Consider the following 15,993-nt stretch of genomic DNA (forward strand, 5'->3'; position numbering starts at 1 on the left):
AAAAACAATCAACAAATTAGGTAGTTACTATGTGGACATACAACAAATGAGCGCAAGTGATGCACCAAGTAATAGTAACAAACAAGCGCTAACCCGTAAAACTGATAGTTTTTGGAGCAAAAATAAGACACATTACAGTGTTTACCTCCAGGGCATGACCTTAATCCTGAGCTCCCTCCCCACCTCTGTAAGGGACAGAGAGATAGGAAACCAGGCTCAGGCAACAATGAATAACATGTCTGTTTTGGGGGGAAAAAAATCAATAATGTGTTGTGATGTGAAACTGATTCCCCACTGGATTTCGCTGTGCTCTGTGCAAGCCTATTCTATGTGTGGCCCTGAGGTAAATAGTGTACTTTGTTACAGTGTGTAGCAGTAAGCCTTGGAGACCTGTGCAGCGATTAAGCCGTACTGGAGCACATTAGCCCAGGCCATGTCATGGCAGGCTGAAACAGGCCTGGCATGGAAGGGAAAAGGATGAAGAGAGGGGTACACCAGAGGGAAGGAAAGGAAAAATGGCATCAAACGAGGATAAAATGAGCAAAAAACACGATGAGAGGACAGGGAGAGAGGAGAAATGTGAGGGGGAACTAGAAAGGGACAGAGATAAAACAAAAAAAGAAAGAAAATGTGGCAGAGTGAAAAAAGTAGAGCCAAGAAATGACAATTGTGTGACTTCACGTCATGCAGCTTGTGCATGCGTCGTCATACAAGTGGTGTCAAGGCCGGCAGTGAAGAGAACGACAGTAGGGACGGCTAGCAGCAGCAGTAGAAGGGTGGAGCAAGGATAAAGACAGGAAACCAGAGACGGGACAGGGGTGGAGAGAGTGACAAATTCCCTGCTGATGGCTATTTACAGGCTATTCCCCGTCACCACAGAAACCTGCGGCCTCAACCCTCTTTCTCATTTTCTCCTCTTTATTTATCCCTCTCCTTCCTTCTGTGGTAAAGTCGTCACTTTTGCATAATCGTGCTATACACACTGGCGTGGAGTGGTGTGAGGCGCTGGTGGAGGAGGGATGGCAAGATGAGCAGCCCAAGCAGTGATAGAGAAAGTGGAGACGGTAATGGAGGAGAGGACAGAGAGGAGATGATAGCAGCAATTCTTTCCTCTCTGAGGGGGAAGAAAATCTCTGACCATCTTCCTAAACCCACAACCCCCCTCTCTTGTTCTGCCCCCCTTTGCCCCTGTCACCCACCTCTCCCCTCCATCCCTCCCTCCCTCTCATACACCACCCCTCCTCTCTTTCACTCTCTCCTTTCTCTCCTCTACCTCTGCCCACCCCTCCACCCCCTTGTCTCTCCAGGAGGCAGTTGTCAATCAAGTGCGTCTCCCACAATCCCTCTGGAGCTCATTGTGCCCGCGGTCGCTGGCGAAGGCAGGCGTTGTGAGGCGGCGGAGAGCCGCAGATGGAGGGAGCGCTGTCAATCATTGTCACTAATTATTAATTTCTGTCACTCAGGCCCCCGTGGCAGCCACGTAGCGGGGGGCTCTCACACTCTCTCTGTCTCTCCTTCCTTTCTATCTCCACCTCCTCTCCACTCATTCACCAAGTCGGTCTGCATCCCTCTGTCCCTCCCATGTTCAGTCCCTCTCTACCTCCCCTGTCCCTCGTTAAAGTCTCTAACCTCTCCTTCGCCTATGCCTCTTTCGTTTGGGTCGCCTGTTGTTTCCATTTCTCCTTGCTCCCTCTCTCACCCTGCAGTCCACTCCCTCTCCCCTCTTTCCCCGCTCTCTCTCTCAACAGTCCCAGGGTGAATTGATTTGGTATGCCACCCCGGCAACAAAAAGTTCAACCTTTCATTATGTGGTGCACGTGCACTACGAACTGCCCCCTCTCCCCTCCTCTCCCCTCCTCTCCCCTCCTCTCCCCTCCTCTCCCATCTCCAGGTCAGTCCCCTTGACTCTCTGCTCCTTTTTAATTGTATTCTGCCCTCCACCCCTCTCAGCCTCTCATTTTCCCCATCTGACCCCCCAACACACCACGTCCAACTCCTCTAATTCCTCAAGAATCCCAAAAAGACATTAAAAAGACCTGCTTGGCTTTTTTCTTTCTATTTTTTTTTTTAAGCTCAACGGGTCTCTGCTGAGGTTCTGATTTGATTCGGTGAACTTGGTGTTTTCAATTTGCACACCGGCGCTTTTGCCTGTGATGTCACTATGATGGCGGCTAATGAGGGAGGCCTGACCCGCATGTAGTTGCGGCTGAGGACGGGGCCGGTCCACACCGCTAAGGGTTCTGATCCACTCCCACCCTCACCTCATTACCAGAGGTGGTGGGCTGGGAGGCAAAGGAGAGAGAGAGAGAGAGAGAGAGAGAGAGAGACAGAGAGAGAGGGATAGGGAGTTGGTGATTATGAGTTGGAGCGCGTGCATGCACACACACACACACACACAGTCATTCACAGTCATTCATGAAAACGCACTGCGTCCACACATTCCTACATCTAAATATCCCCATGCCAAGTATACATACAAACACATGCATTAACTTCCACACTGCTATGCACACACCTACATCACATCATTATACACACACTCGGCTGCATTCACATTTACGGCCATCACTACACCATATACATACATACATCTTGTAATATGCCCACAAAATCATTTTCACTCACACACATGTAAACGTACATACAATATCTCTTATCCCGTGCCCACTCATTTACACTCATGTGACAGGAAACGTGCATTAAATAACACTCATGTTTTTGCAGTCACAGTCACTCACACAAACACATTCGCTCTCCCTTACAGTCCTCCAGCATTACTATTCGCGACAGACCTGTGCTGCTCTAATGAGGGGCCGAGGAAGAGGCCAGCTGGACACCACTGATCCTTCACCCCATGCCCCCCCCCCATCACTCCATCTATACCTCTCTCCATCCATCCACACACTCACACAAATCCCTCTGCCCCCACAACCCCCTGCATGCCCCACAGTCCTGCTCTGCATACAGCCATTAGCACCCCTCTACCCCTAACCTTCTGTCTTTCTGCACCCACCACCTCCTCCCGCCTCCCTCCCAGTGCCTGTCTGCCTCTTTTCCTCCATCTCCTCTCTTTCCTGTCGCTCTCTTTTCCTCGGCACCTGTCACTTTTCCTTTCACTTCTCCCTGTCTTCCCATCTCTGTTGTTTTTTTTCCACCCTTTCTCTTCCACCATCTCCTCTTTCTCATCTCCTCTTACCTGTCACTGTCTTTCTCTTCCCATCTGATTGTCTCTTTACTCCCTTTATCTATCCATCCCTATTCTCTGTGTCGCAAATCCTTTCTCTCGCATCCTCAGTGTGTGTGTGTGTGTGTGTGTGTGTGTCAGCATTCGGCACCTTAGTGGAGACAGGGTTTATTGGGGTAATGCATTTATCACTGCTGCGAGCCGGGGCCTCACCTCCTTCTTTGAGCCAGTGAGTAATGAAAATGGGATCACTTCTGACAACACTTTCCAACACATACACACAAGACTCACACAAATGCACCCCTGCGCGCACACACACCAAACACAAAAATGCATAGTCGTGCTTGTTGCAACAAAATGCTCATATCTTAACACATAACCAGATGTACACAAACACCAATGAAACCCAAACACCCCAAAACAAGCAGACCTAAGTGATGTTTCGGAGCACACACTCTTGAGATAAACACCGTATCTCTTTGACATGTACTGAGCTAATTCAAATGAGATGGCCTTTTGTTTTGGTTTTTTTCTATTGCATTATAGAACTGATTCTTTGTCTTTGATAAACTGTGGTGAAAACAGTTGCTTTGTTGTTAATTGATTACTCTGAGCTGCTAATTAACAGTGTTGCTTTAATTACACAGAGATGAGAGGCACACAAGCTGGAGTATCCATGTTGAACTGCCACGAAGAGAAATAGTTGTGATAAAGCCAAAATCCCAATAAAGAGGAATATTTAAAAATGCCCCCGAGTTACATTATCTTATCATCATCTACCCAGAAGTGTTAAATATTGTTTACTTTACTATGTCTTTAGGGGGCAGAATAACAAAAATAGTATTAAAACTATGAAGACCAATGGACATTTTTTAATTGGGGTTAGAAAGACGCTTGACATTCATTTGACGTCATCATTCAGTAAAGAATAAATGAAGGTGAGCTGACTAAAAAGTAGAAAACCGACTCTAAAAATATGCACAGCGATGTAACTTTAAGTTTGAAACACCAGTCTCCAGCAGGTTGTTCCACAAATACAGTTCAGTAATTCCCTTACAGTAAATTTCGTAGAACTATTTCATTAGAAACTTTTACAGTTGAGTCTGAATGGGATACTGCTGATAGCTGTACGGACGTCCAAGCAGCTGTGCTAAACTGTTTGATACAAAACTTGTGCAAAAATATGTTTGCAATACTGAGTTTGTGCAATTTTGTCATTTTCCTTTCTCAATTTTCACATGGTGTAGTACAGAGGTGGAGGATATGAATAATGTGCTCTATCACAGTATTCATAATTTTACATCATGATTTCAATATATATTGTAATATAGTACAGACAATATAGGAAATTCAACTGTGGACTTGTGTCTAAATAGAAGTAAAATAACTAGAGGAGCATGACTGTGATTGGTTGAGTTAACTAATGCTAAAAAAAGAAAAAGAAAAAACACCACAATTATGCAGAAATTCTGTACATCCAGACACAAAGACATGGTGTAGTTTAATGGCATAGTCCACTAAAGACATCTTAGCCAGTGATGTCGGGACATTTTGTTACCTTTTACTTTTCTTTAATAGAATTTCTTTCACATTTATGTATACATATTTATGTGTGTACATACATATACCTATACACTGTATACTAAGCCTGTTTTTCTCTCTCTGATTATGTTTTGTATTTGTTTGAATAAATACAATGATAAAAAAAAAAACAATGGTATGTAAAAACCTCCAAGGATAGACAAAGTCAGGTACAGAGTCAGGTATATATGGTCTAATCACCAAATCCATCACATTACATTACTTGTCAGTTCTCTCTTGTGGACAAACTATGCTACAGTGACACCGTTTTAAATTCACCTCAAATATATCTTTAATTTTTTCTGTACTGCAATTTCTTGTATTTAAAAATACAAAAATATCCCATGATAAGCTAAATGCTTGATGCTGTTTAGGGTTGGAATCTCTCTTTTTGAGCACATCACTTAAGTGCTGACAAAACTCACTGGCATCATTTTGCACATAATAATCACTGTTAAAAATGCACTTGTGCACATTGCTTTTATGTTGTAATATTATCAAGCTGAGAAAAGAAAACCACAATGCCGGTCTTTTAATTGGGCTGCCTGTGCCACAAAATGAAGCCTTAATTTATGCCCTCTACCCTGCTGACCTCTGAGCAACAATATGAGAATCCCTTTTCTTCTGTCCACGAATAACGTCGGACTAAATGAAAAACTATAAATTTCAAGTGGAATCGAAAGGTAACCTGTCCAACTATTTCAGCCACAGTTTTCTAGGGAGAAAGAAAGCAGGTAAGGATCAAGTGTTAATGGCCAGGGGTGCCTGTCTAATCCCATTTGTTCTGGCAGTGTCGGGAGGGTGGGGGAGGTCTTCACCAGTTTAAAACGATACTATCACCACAGGTATTCCAGCTAGGCTCTGATTGGCCTTGACAGAACAAAACATCGCCGCAGCAAACGACTCAAGCACCTCCCACTACATCAAACTCGAGAGGACAAGGTCAGATCAGCAGTGACATAAAGTTTAATCTTAGAAAACAAACTTCTCTTCCAACTGCACCCTTAAACGCAGTGTATCGTGGCCGAGGAGGGCATTGCTAATACACCAAGCGGTGCGTGGAGAGCCTAAGTCAAAGGACTGCTGACTAATGTGCCGAAATGGTTGGAAATACTCTGTGGTATTGCAGATGGCAGAGGTATTTGTTATTCATGTGGCCCTCAAGGTGCATCCACAAGGCTTGCGTAAAAGTGTGTGTCTGCATGTGCATGTGCGGATGTCTATGCGCGCATGCTGTTGTGTGTGTAGGTGTGTGTGTCTTGTGCTTCATCCACAGTGCTGAGGATGCCATTAATGCTTGCTGCTGATCGCCCTCCCACATTTAAATAACAATAGTGCAGTCAGAGAGAGCATCGGTGTGAATCCAACCCGCAAAACACCCAGGAGCTGCCGGTCCCACTCCTGCTGTGCGTGCGTGCGTTTGTGTGTGTGTGCGCTTACGTGCACTCGGCGGTGCTCAAACATCCACATACATGTGAGTCTGAGAATAGATAGTAAGACAGAGACAGGAAGGAGAGCGAGAGCGAGAGAGAGCGAGCTGCAGAGGTGTCTAAAATACACACAGTCACTGTGTTGTGCAGATGGGTTGTGTGATGAGAAACTGCAGGTCCGGGGAGCCGCCCCATTAGCATGCACTAGTGGCCCTGGATGCCTCTGTGGATGAGCTGCCTGTCTTTTAAATTGAATATAGTGCTGGGCCAGAGGTGGACAGAGACTGTATGGTTTCACTCTTATTTTTCACCTTGAAGATAGAGACATTTCATGCTTTCCTCTTATTGTGAAGTGGCTTCATTAATACCATCCGCACAGGCTTGTTCCATATCAGGAACAGCAACTGACAGCAGAACTTCTATTCAGCATTTCTGTCATTACAAAATCATTTCGACAGCTCATTAGGAGCATCACCATGCACACAGACATTCTTGCAGTGATCTCGCACAAATACAATATCAGAGAATATGCCGAGAAAGACGAGTACGACTGTCAATATGACTATTTCTTTCAGTCTAGGACCCACAGTTATTTTAGTCAGACTAAAAGGCACTTCAAACAAGCAGCACAAGAGCAAGCAGTCCTACTATTTACCGGTGTATCATTTAGCCATAAGAAACAACTAGCATTAAATCCATCCCTCCAAATCTATTCCATTATCTATACCTGCTCGCTCTGTGCAGGGCAGCAGGGTTAGACCATCACAGAGCTGATATACACACACACACACAAAATACATAATATCTAATGGAAACCTGCAGCTGCCATTTAAACTAAAACATCCAACACACCTAACTGTAAATTATAATCCATCTTAATTTAGTCACATAAATAATATTCATAAGCACAGAGTTAGCATTCACAACAGGCCTTTTCCACAGCAGACATTGGAACCTGTCATAGTCAGAAAACCACAGGTGTAACTTATAACATTAACAATAGCATGCAGGATACCAGGACCCCGAAACTAAAGCAGCCAAATGGATTTCAGCCATCATTAACTTCATTATTCACACCTGTGCTTCTCCTCATGAGACATGACTTTCATGAAAAAGGTAGTTTCATTTCCTATACAGTAAAAAAAAAAAAAAAAAGAGAAAAAGATTTATGAACCCAACAACAAGGTGGAAATATATATAAAAAAAGTGTGAACTCACCATAAATCCATGTTGTCGCTTTGCACTGGATGAATCTGACCCATCTCCTCTTAAAGTGACAGTGGTGTTGATAGAAGCCTGAATGAGTGAATGATGGATAACATTAGTAAGAGAAGAATTTTTTTTTTTTAAACCAGGTAGATGTGCAACTTTTAGCTCTGCGTTGACTTCTTCAACCACCATTTCTGTGCATTTCTTAACGAATTAGCGCCGAAATTAGCGCACCTCAGGTAAAATAAGGTGTGCTGGTACTAACTAGCCCAGATGCTAGCCTGTCCAACACGAGGCTTTTATTACTGGTGTTTATCTAATAAGTGAAAAGCAGGTGAAAATAGTGATACAAACTGATAGTGATGAAACTCACTTCTCAACAGCAGCTCGGGAGAATTCACGTCCATGTCGGCCATTAAAGTTAAAAGGCAAAACGTCTCATTCAGTACAGGTGAGGTGCAGGTAATCACCTGTTTCAAATCCAAGATGGCGGCTTGCCGTGCTGCAGTGCAGCCACTAGTGGCTGGAAGATAGTTTTAGTGAAAAGTTCAGCTGGTGATTTCTGTCCACTTTCCAAGCTGCAGAATGGGTATTTACCTGCCACTGTACTTGCTTGTAAAATGTGAACATCATGTCATTTCAATTCATTATAATTCATTACAATACAACAAACTAGTCTCTTACTAGTCTCTAGCCAGTGGCACTGGATCACTTCATAATAATTGGTTCATAATAATTGGTTCACTTCATAATACAACAAATGAGTCAAATAACAGCGTATTGCAGAGTCAATAATTAATATATTTACAGAAGTGACCCGCACCAGAGAAAAACTCTGCACACACACATCTTTTTTCACCTTTTTATGTGTGTGACAGTACAATATACCGTACCATTACATTTACATAACATCTAAATTATGACCCTTCTTCTCTCTGACCTTTAGATGAACACCAACTGCACCTCGGCCCCATACGCACCGTGCTTTATATATAAGCTGACTCACTGTTTGTAGTATTTGTGGACTAGAAAGTGCATTTGATGAAGCGGATACTGAGCGTGCATGCAAGAGATGCTTGTTTACTTATTTATTTATTTATTTAATCTCTGTCTTGGATGTGCCAGTGCATCCTATATTCAGTGCAATGCCTAAAATCTGAAATCCTCTGACACTCGACTCCCTCACAGTCTACTTGAACTGCTCTCCCTTTATAATCAGGGAAACCATTCTGCATCAGCATCTTTCCATCCACATTTCATCTCCTTCCATCCATCTCACACATTCCTGGCCCACAAGCACAGCCAGCAAGCACACACACACACACATACACACACACTGGCTCAGATATACAGCTGCAGGATGCAGGCTCTCTCTTCTCACCTCTCTGTTACACTTTCTGAAAACAGTGGCTGTCACAGAACACCTACTCACTGGCATGTATACACACACGCACACACACACACACACACACAACTCCACACGCTAACATCCTGTACTGGATAGGATAGGTGGATATGCACACAGCCTGACTGATCCCATTCAGACTCTTTCAAGTTGAAGTCACTGTGAAATAAAAGTGGGAAAAAAAAACAGGTTTGCACAGATAAAACACTTAAATTCTCAGATGTCCCTTTGAAGGCTGTCGGTAAGTAAATTAAGAATACTTATAAACTTTCCCCCACATGCATATTCTTTTATTCCTCTAGTGATGTGCCACAAATTGATGCCTAACAGTCACAAGAGCGCAGCACACAAGACAAGCAGAGGAGAGAAGTAAAGAGTGGAACGAAGCAAAGTGAAAGTGGGATGCCGCGGGTGTAGCGAGTTGAGAGACTTTTGGGGGGGTTAAAAAAAAAAAAAAGCAGAAAAAAGACAAAGAGACAAAAAGAGTGAGAGGCTGAGTCTAATAAGAACCAAGAGACAGCGTGCTGGTGTCTTGTGGTGCCATTTGAATACAGGGCAGCAGCAGCTGGAGTCTGTGTCGAACAGCTCTGCACTTCACACAGCATCACCATCAGGAGAGCATTGCACTGGTAGTACTCTGCTGGAGTCTTACGCTGCTTCACACACTCCCACAGACCGGCCTGTGCGTTAGCGTGTGCGCGCGCGTGTGTGTGTGTGTGTGTGTGCATGAATGTGGGAATGACTTGGAGCTCCATGGTTCTCATTACTCAGCCACTGTAATGTGCTCGCCTTTCCAGCTTACCGTATTGGGGCTGGCGTTCCCACTGTTGGCTTACAGAAAAGGAAAGGACCGGCCTCACCTCTGTTCTGAATGCATTAGCACACATCACGTTTTCAATCTGGACCTCAGCACAGGTTCCCAGCAAGTCGACTGAATAGTAACAGAGTGTATGCATGCAAGTGTGTGTGTGTGTGCAAGAGAGAGAAAGGGGTTGCAACAGAGTTTAAAAATACCCATACTCCTGTTCGGTGCTGATAAGTTGTGTTATGAGAAACTGCCGGGGCAGACAGCAGGGTCATTAGCCTGACTGCCAGATTGAGAGTTACAGAGGAAGGAAGCAGGGAAGGAAGGAAGGAAGGACGGAAGGAAGGGATGGAGGAAGGAAGGAAGGGAAGAAGGAAAGGATGGAGGAAAGAAAGAAAGAAACTGCGCCCAAGTTTCCAAAGTTTTCTGAACAAGTGCGCATCCAGGTATGAAAGTGTATATAATCCAAAGGCAAACGCAATCCTCTGACCTTTCACTTCCTGTCTCAGTCACTTCCACTCCTGATGACTGGCACCTCTACAGTCTTCATCATCTGCCACCTCTGAGGTCCACTGACTCCCCGATGTACACAAAGGTGAATTTTATTTTATTTTTAGTATCCTTGTCTGTTGCCTGCCTGGTAGTGATAGAAGATAACTGAGTAAATGTACTCAGGTTTTGTACTTGAGTACAATTTTAAGGCACTTAGTATTAGTATTAGTATTTCCATCTAATCCTAACTACTTTATTCTTCTACTTCTCTACATTATTTTACTTCTACTTAAATTAATTATGTTTCCTGTTTCCAACTAGTTGATGAGGTTTCTATTAACCATGACCATGATCGTTCCCTAACCTCAGCAAGGTGCTTCTTTTAACCCAAACCATGAGCTTTCTCTAAACCGAACAAAGCCTACTCAAAGTTTACTCTAAACCATTGCATTGTCAGATGCAAAAAACAAAACAGATTTATTTTTCATTAGTCATTTGTAACGGTTTGGGAAGGCGCAGACAGATTAAGCCACCCAGCCAATAGTGGCATCAGTTAAGAAAATGCTGCCTTTTTTGAGAGTTTCCAAATACAAACGTGGAGCATATTTGGGATAAGGCCCAAAGTAAAAATTATCCAATAAAAACATCCAGAAAATGAATACACATTTGTAGACCCCTTAGATTTATCTGGAGATCCTTTGAAGGGACATGATCCCTAGTTTGGAACCCATTTGACCTAATTACCATGATCAGTATATAAACATGTCTAAACTGTGAATGAAAGTGTATTCACATATCAGTAATAATATAAATAATGTATCACTCACAGGGACCATCTTTCTGTACTTTTGCCTTTTTTATGTCTGCTGATTACTTTTAATTAAGTATGATTTGAATGTACACTAGATTATTTCTTATTGTTTACTTGATTACACAGTTGTGTTGTTGGTACACAGTTTTATCTGAGGAGTATATGTGACCTGAGGATCATTGTCTCTAATGTTCTGTTGAATTGCAATCTCCCTCGGTCTCTATCCACAAGTCCACTCCATCATCTTTAAGTCCACTTCTGCCAAAAAATTCTCAGAGGCCTTATTGACAGCTATTAGAACACCAGTCTACCGCCCAGCGCCATTCAGCTCCAAAGAGCCTGTCTATTGTTTTAATAGCAGCTGTTTCAGTATTCTTTGTGCTTCTGTTGTGCCCCTTTAGGAACAACAAATCAAGAAAAATAAAACTACAATGGCTAAAAGACATGCCTGGACTGTAAAGAGAAAACATTTAAAAAAAATCCCAACATTAATGGCTTATAAAGTCTGCGAGTCCAACAGTGTCGTGAGGGACTTATTGCTGAAATATCCTGAACTGGTTAAGAATGCAAGAGCAGGTCTTTTCTCAAATTTTCATTTTGAAGTAGTGTCTAGGGTCCAGTTCAGTGTTATTGGCTCTGTTGTTGACCCCTCTCTTCTACTCGCGGAATTAAAGCCTCCCCTGAAAAATGTGAAGGTTTTTAAGAAAGCACATGACTTCAGATTACATCCAGTACAAGCATGTGAGAAATCTGAATAAATAATTAGAGAAACACCAAATGCTAATGCTGCCACGCGGGGCACGAGGGGTCACTGAATGGTTTGATGCGACTGGAAATGATGTGACTCGTATGCTGCGGCCTTATGAAGCCACCTGATCTCAACCCCGCTGAACACCAGAGGGATGTGCAATACAGCACTCACCGCCTCAAAACGCCAAACAAGGAAATAGCTTTTAGAAGAACAGTGTCCATCTCTCCAGAACAGTTTTAGAGACTTGAACCATCTATGGCAAAGAGCGCCGGGGGATTGTGGTGCACCAACACCTAATGACACACACACAACATGCTCTGTTATTTTGTTAGACTGCTTTTGTTGACTCGATCCCCTACCACAACGCATCGCAGGAAGGGACTGCCAAGCCCAGATGGAGGAATGCTTAGTCCATCGCTGTAGCATACTTTTTTGGTCAATCCTTATTGAAAACGTTTTACCGGTGTGTTTTTGTAGCGTTGATCAAATAAAGTATCAAGAAATCTATACCGCCACTAAAAAAAGATAACCATATTGCTACTCGTGTCATGTGGGGAACCATCAGAAGTAGGACAGTGACCTGTTTCGAGCACCATGAATCTAGGACTTTACACTAAACTCAAAACTCCTCTCACATGGGTACAACAGCACGACACAGCGTCATTACAACGTCACAACTGTCTGATTTCTTCTCTAACACTAATGAGCAAGTGAGAGAGTGAGCGAGAGAGAAAGTACCCTGATTAGTCTGGCAGCATCAGTGTCAGACACTCAGCGGGGCCCTGTGTGTGTGCGTGTTATGTGTATATTCAAGCATTTGTATGGCTGCCAGTTTTTGCTCTCTCGTTTTTTCCTCCCCCCCCCCCTCGCCTTTCCTCTCTTTCTTCATCTTTTTCTCTCTCGTTCTCTAAGCTCCAAAAACTCTGATCCCTGCATTCGTTCAGTCTGGCAAATGACTGCAGGGGCTGACAATCCACTGTCAGCATGCGCCGCCACAGTCAATAACACTGTCCCATGTCACCGCACTACACTGGCTAAAGCTCACATTTCTTATCCCTCCCAAAAACTGCTGCTTAACAGCCCTTCTCTGCCTTTGCCAATCTTTCTAAACGCATCGCCATGTCCCCCTCGCATCCCCCCTCCAAAAACCCCACCCTGACACGTTTTTGGTTCTCCAAATGACCAGAACATCCTTGGGTGAAGTGAATGCTGCATATTTTAAGGTCAAGAGTAGCACCCAGTGAAATTTGGAACCAAATGCGATGTGCTTTTCACGATGCCCCTGAATTCTAAGCAAGTGATGGGTGACTGATCTAGCTGTCTCACTGTAACAAGACAGGGTCATGTTGGCTATATCCAAATACACACTCGAATTGCATACACGCATATACACGCATCCATGCGTGGGGTGCAGTGGGGCTCAGACAAGTGTTACCAAGAAATTGTAGTCTCCTCGATAATCCACTTCTCCTCTATCGTGTTACATTAACCTCACAGTGCACACACACACATGCTCCTTCTCTTAGCCCACACAGGCCCTCCACACACACACACACACACACACTCATACATGTCTGTCAGTGTCAGGGCTTGTGTCGTCCAGCTCCATTGTATCTGCATGAGGCTGAGATAATGGCATCTGTCGCTGCTCCTTTTGTCAGCGCTATCCCCGGCCCCTGCTCACTGCTGGTCCCCATTAGCTGGCTGCTGGCCCACTGGCCCCACCGCTCCACGCTCCGCTGCCTCACCGAGAAAATACAGGAGACGCCTGTCCCTTCCTCTAACTCCCACTTTCGTTATCCTTCCCTCTCCTGTCCTTCTCCAGCTCCTCCCAGCGCTGCAGATTAAGGGCAGTCGAGCGGCTTGGTGAACTAGAATGGTGTCAACAACAACTTAAAAAGGACAACTAATCTAATGACAGGTGTGTTTTGGTTTCATAATGGATTAAACTCAATTGCAAGAGAAGCCTCCCACTTGTTTTTTTGTTGTTGTTGGGTGTATTAGATAAATAGGAAAATATGGAACTGTTTCTTTGAAAGGTGTGAGTGTCCAGGTGAAACCTTTTTTTTTTCTGATTCATCAATATCCCTTGAGATTCTCAAGTTCTGAGTTTTCCAACACAGATATTTAAGTTATGAGTTATAGATGAATCAACTATTATAGACTTTAGTGCTGTTATTTTCCTAATAAATCCATTAATCGTTTTAGAAAATGGTGAAAAATGCCCCACACATTCCCACAGCACCATGTCAGGTGGTGTCAGAAGCAATTAAAAGAAGCAAATTCTCCTGAGTGAGACGCTGAAACAAGGAAATGTTTGGTATTTCTGTTTTAAAATTTTTGATAAATTGATTATTGATAATCACTTTTCTGTTAGTGGACCAGTCCCATCAGCTCTAACACACTTCAGTTAATCTAACATGTTTAACAGGAGATGGGTCAGTGAAAAGAAAAGTGTCACAGAAATAAGAAGTTTGAGACACGATACCTCATTATTTATGTCTCTACTCTTCAGGCTGCTGAATGTGTGGACTGCTACTGTAATATCTACAATTATGTAAGTCTTGCAACCCATCTGTTTACCCTTGGCGATGTTACTGGGTATTTGTGTTTAGAGTTAAATATCATGGCAACAGGCTCATAATGGAAACTCAAAGCATGTCACCATGTCTTTATGTCCAGCGGCTGGAAACGACCATCGTTTCTCATTTTAAAGCAGCACTGTCACAAACAGTGGAGAGCTCTGTGGCACAGCAGAGCCAGACTAAACTGTCCACCTCAGCACCAGCTCCCCTTGTCCATGCTGCATTATTACACTCACTGGAGCTGCATTACCTTACAATCTAACAAACAAAGCCCAAAGAATTACATCTGTCACCTACCTGAGATGTCTCACTTAGTGACATCCTTCTCCGCTCATCCCTCATAAGCTTGGTCTAATAAAATGTAAAGATGGGAGATAAAAACACCGCTGGCTGAGTTTTATTAAGAACGTAATGAGTATATCATTGTTGTAATGATACTAAGACATCTAAGATGAAGGGCAGGCCGGCGTGCGGAAGTGAGCGTGACATCACAGGCAAAAGTATGTTCTGCTCGCTTTATTTCATTATTGGTTGAGCTTCCTTATTAGGGACAGGGGGCGAAGCAGCGCTGCGTTTGATAAAGCAAGGCAATTTCAGCAGCTGCTACGGTGCCAAATTACAGTTGTAGATCTTGCGTCTCTCTCCTTGCTGCTTCCCCAACTTTTCTTTAGTCTTCCTTTGCTGGCTGGCTCTCTTTATTTGGGAGGACACTGTGTGTGATGTTGATCTCCATGTTGCCTGCACTGTGAAGCAGAAAGACTGAGAGGGAGTGAGGGACGACGGCTGAAACAGCAGACAACAGCCCCATCTAGAGACTGTGCTGAGTCACTGTAAATCTGAGAGGAGATTAGATGGTCCAGGTGCACTTAAAAGTCCATTTGGTCCATATTCAGTTAAGATGTTAACAATTTCTTGATTGGAAATCCAACCTCCACGACGATTCGCCTCATGAGTTTGTTATTCAATTCACTTTAAATTCAGCAAGGGTTGAATAAGTAAGTAAATGTAGTGAGTGAATGCTTCCATTAAGGATGAATGCTTTTGGAATGATGGTAAAAGATGCTCAGGATAGGATGATCTAGCACTGGTTAGTCTAGATCATGTGAATACTGCCATCTATAACCTTTTGCAGTACTATCTTCCATCAGAAGACACACAGCCGACACACTTTAGTTTTACTACAACTGCTTTTGAACTGAATTTTTTTGCATTTTACTTTTTTTTTTATCAAAATGTAACTTTATTTGTGACGGTTTTTTTGTGCCAATACAATTAATAGTTACCATTTATATCTGCGTTTGTATTTTGGTATTTGTATTTTTCTTCATGCTTCATTTGCATGTAGTGGAAGTTGAAGTGATTTACACTCACCTATCTATGCGTCTCTTCTTGCACTCCCCCCTGCGCAAAGATCGACAAATTTTGTTGACTTCACTTCTTCACTTTTCATTTTAATCAACATTGAAAGGGCAATAAAAATGACTGCAGAATAGTTTTGCGAGTAACTTCAAAAATGCCCCAGTGCATCATGGGCTCAGTATCCATCCAGAAGTCTGACAAAAATAGCTTCGTTCTCCGATTTCAAATGACCTTCAAAACATCATAAACATGACCTCTCCTCTTGTCTGAATGTGAAGTGACTTGCAGATCAACAAACCATCAGGCTGACAGGCCTAACCTATCTGCCATTAGGCCGTCGAGATATCACACTTTGCTTTAATTCACCATCTTTCAGAGTGT

This window comes from Pempheris klunzingeri, chromosome 8 (assembly GCF_042242105.1).
Source record: "Pempheris klunzingeri isolate RE-2024b chromosome 8, fPemKlu1.hap1, whole genome shotgun sequence".
NCBI lineage: Eukaryota > Metazoa > Chordata > Actinopteri > Acropomatiformes > Pempheridae > Pempheris > Pempheris klunzingeri.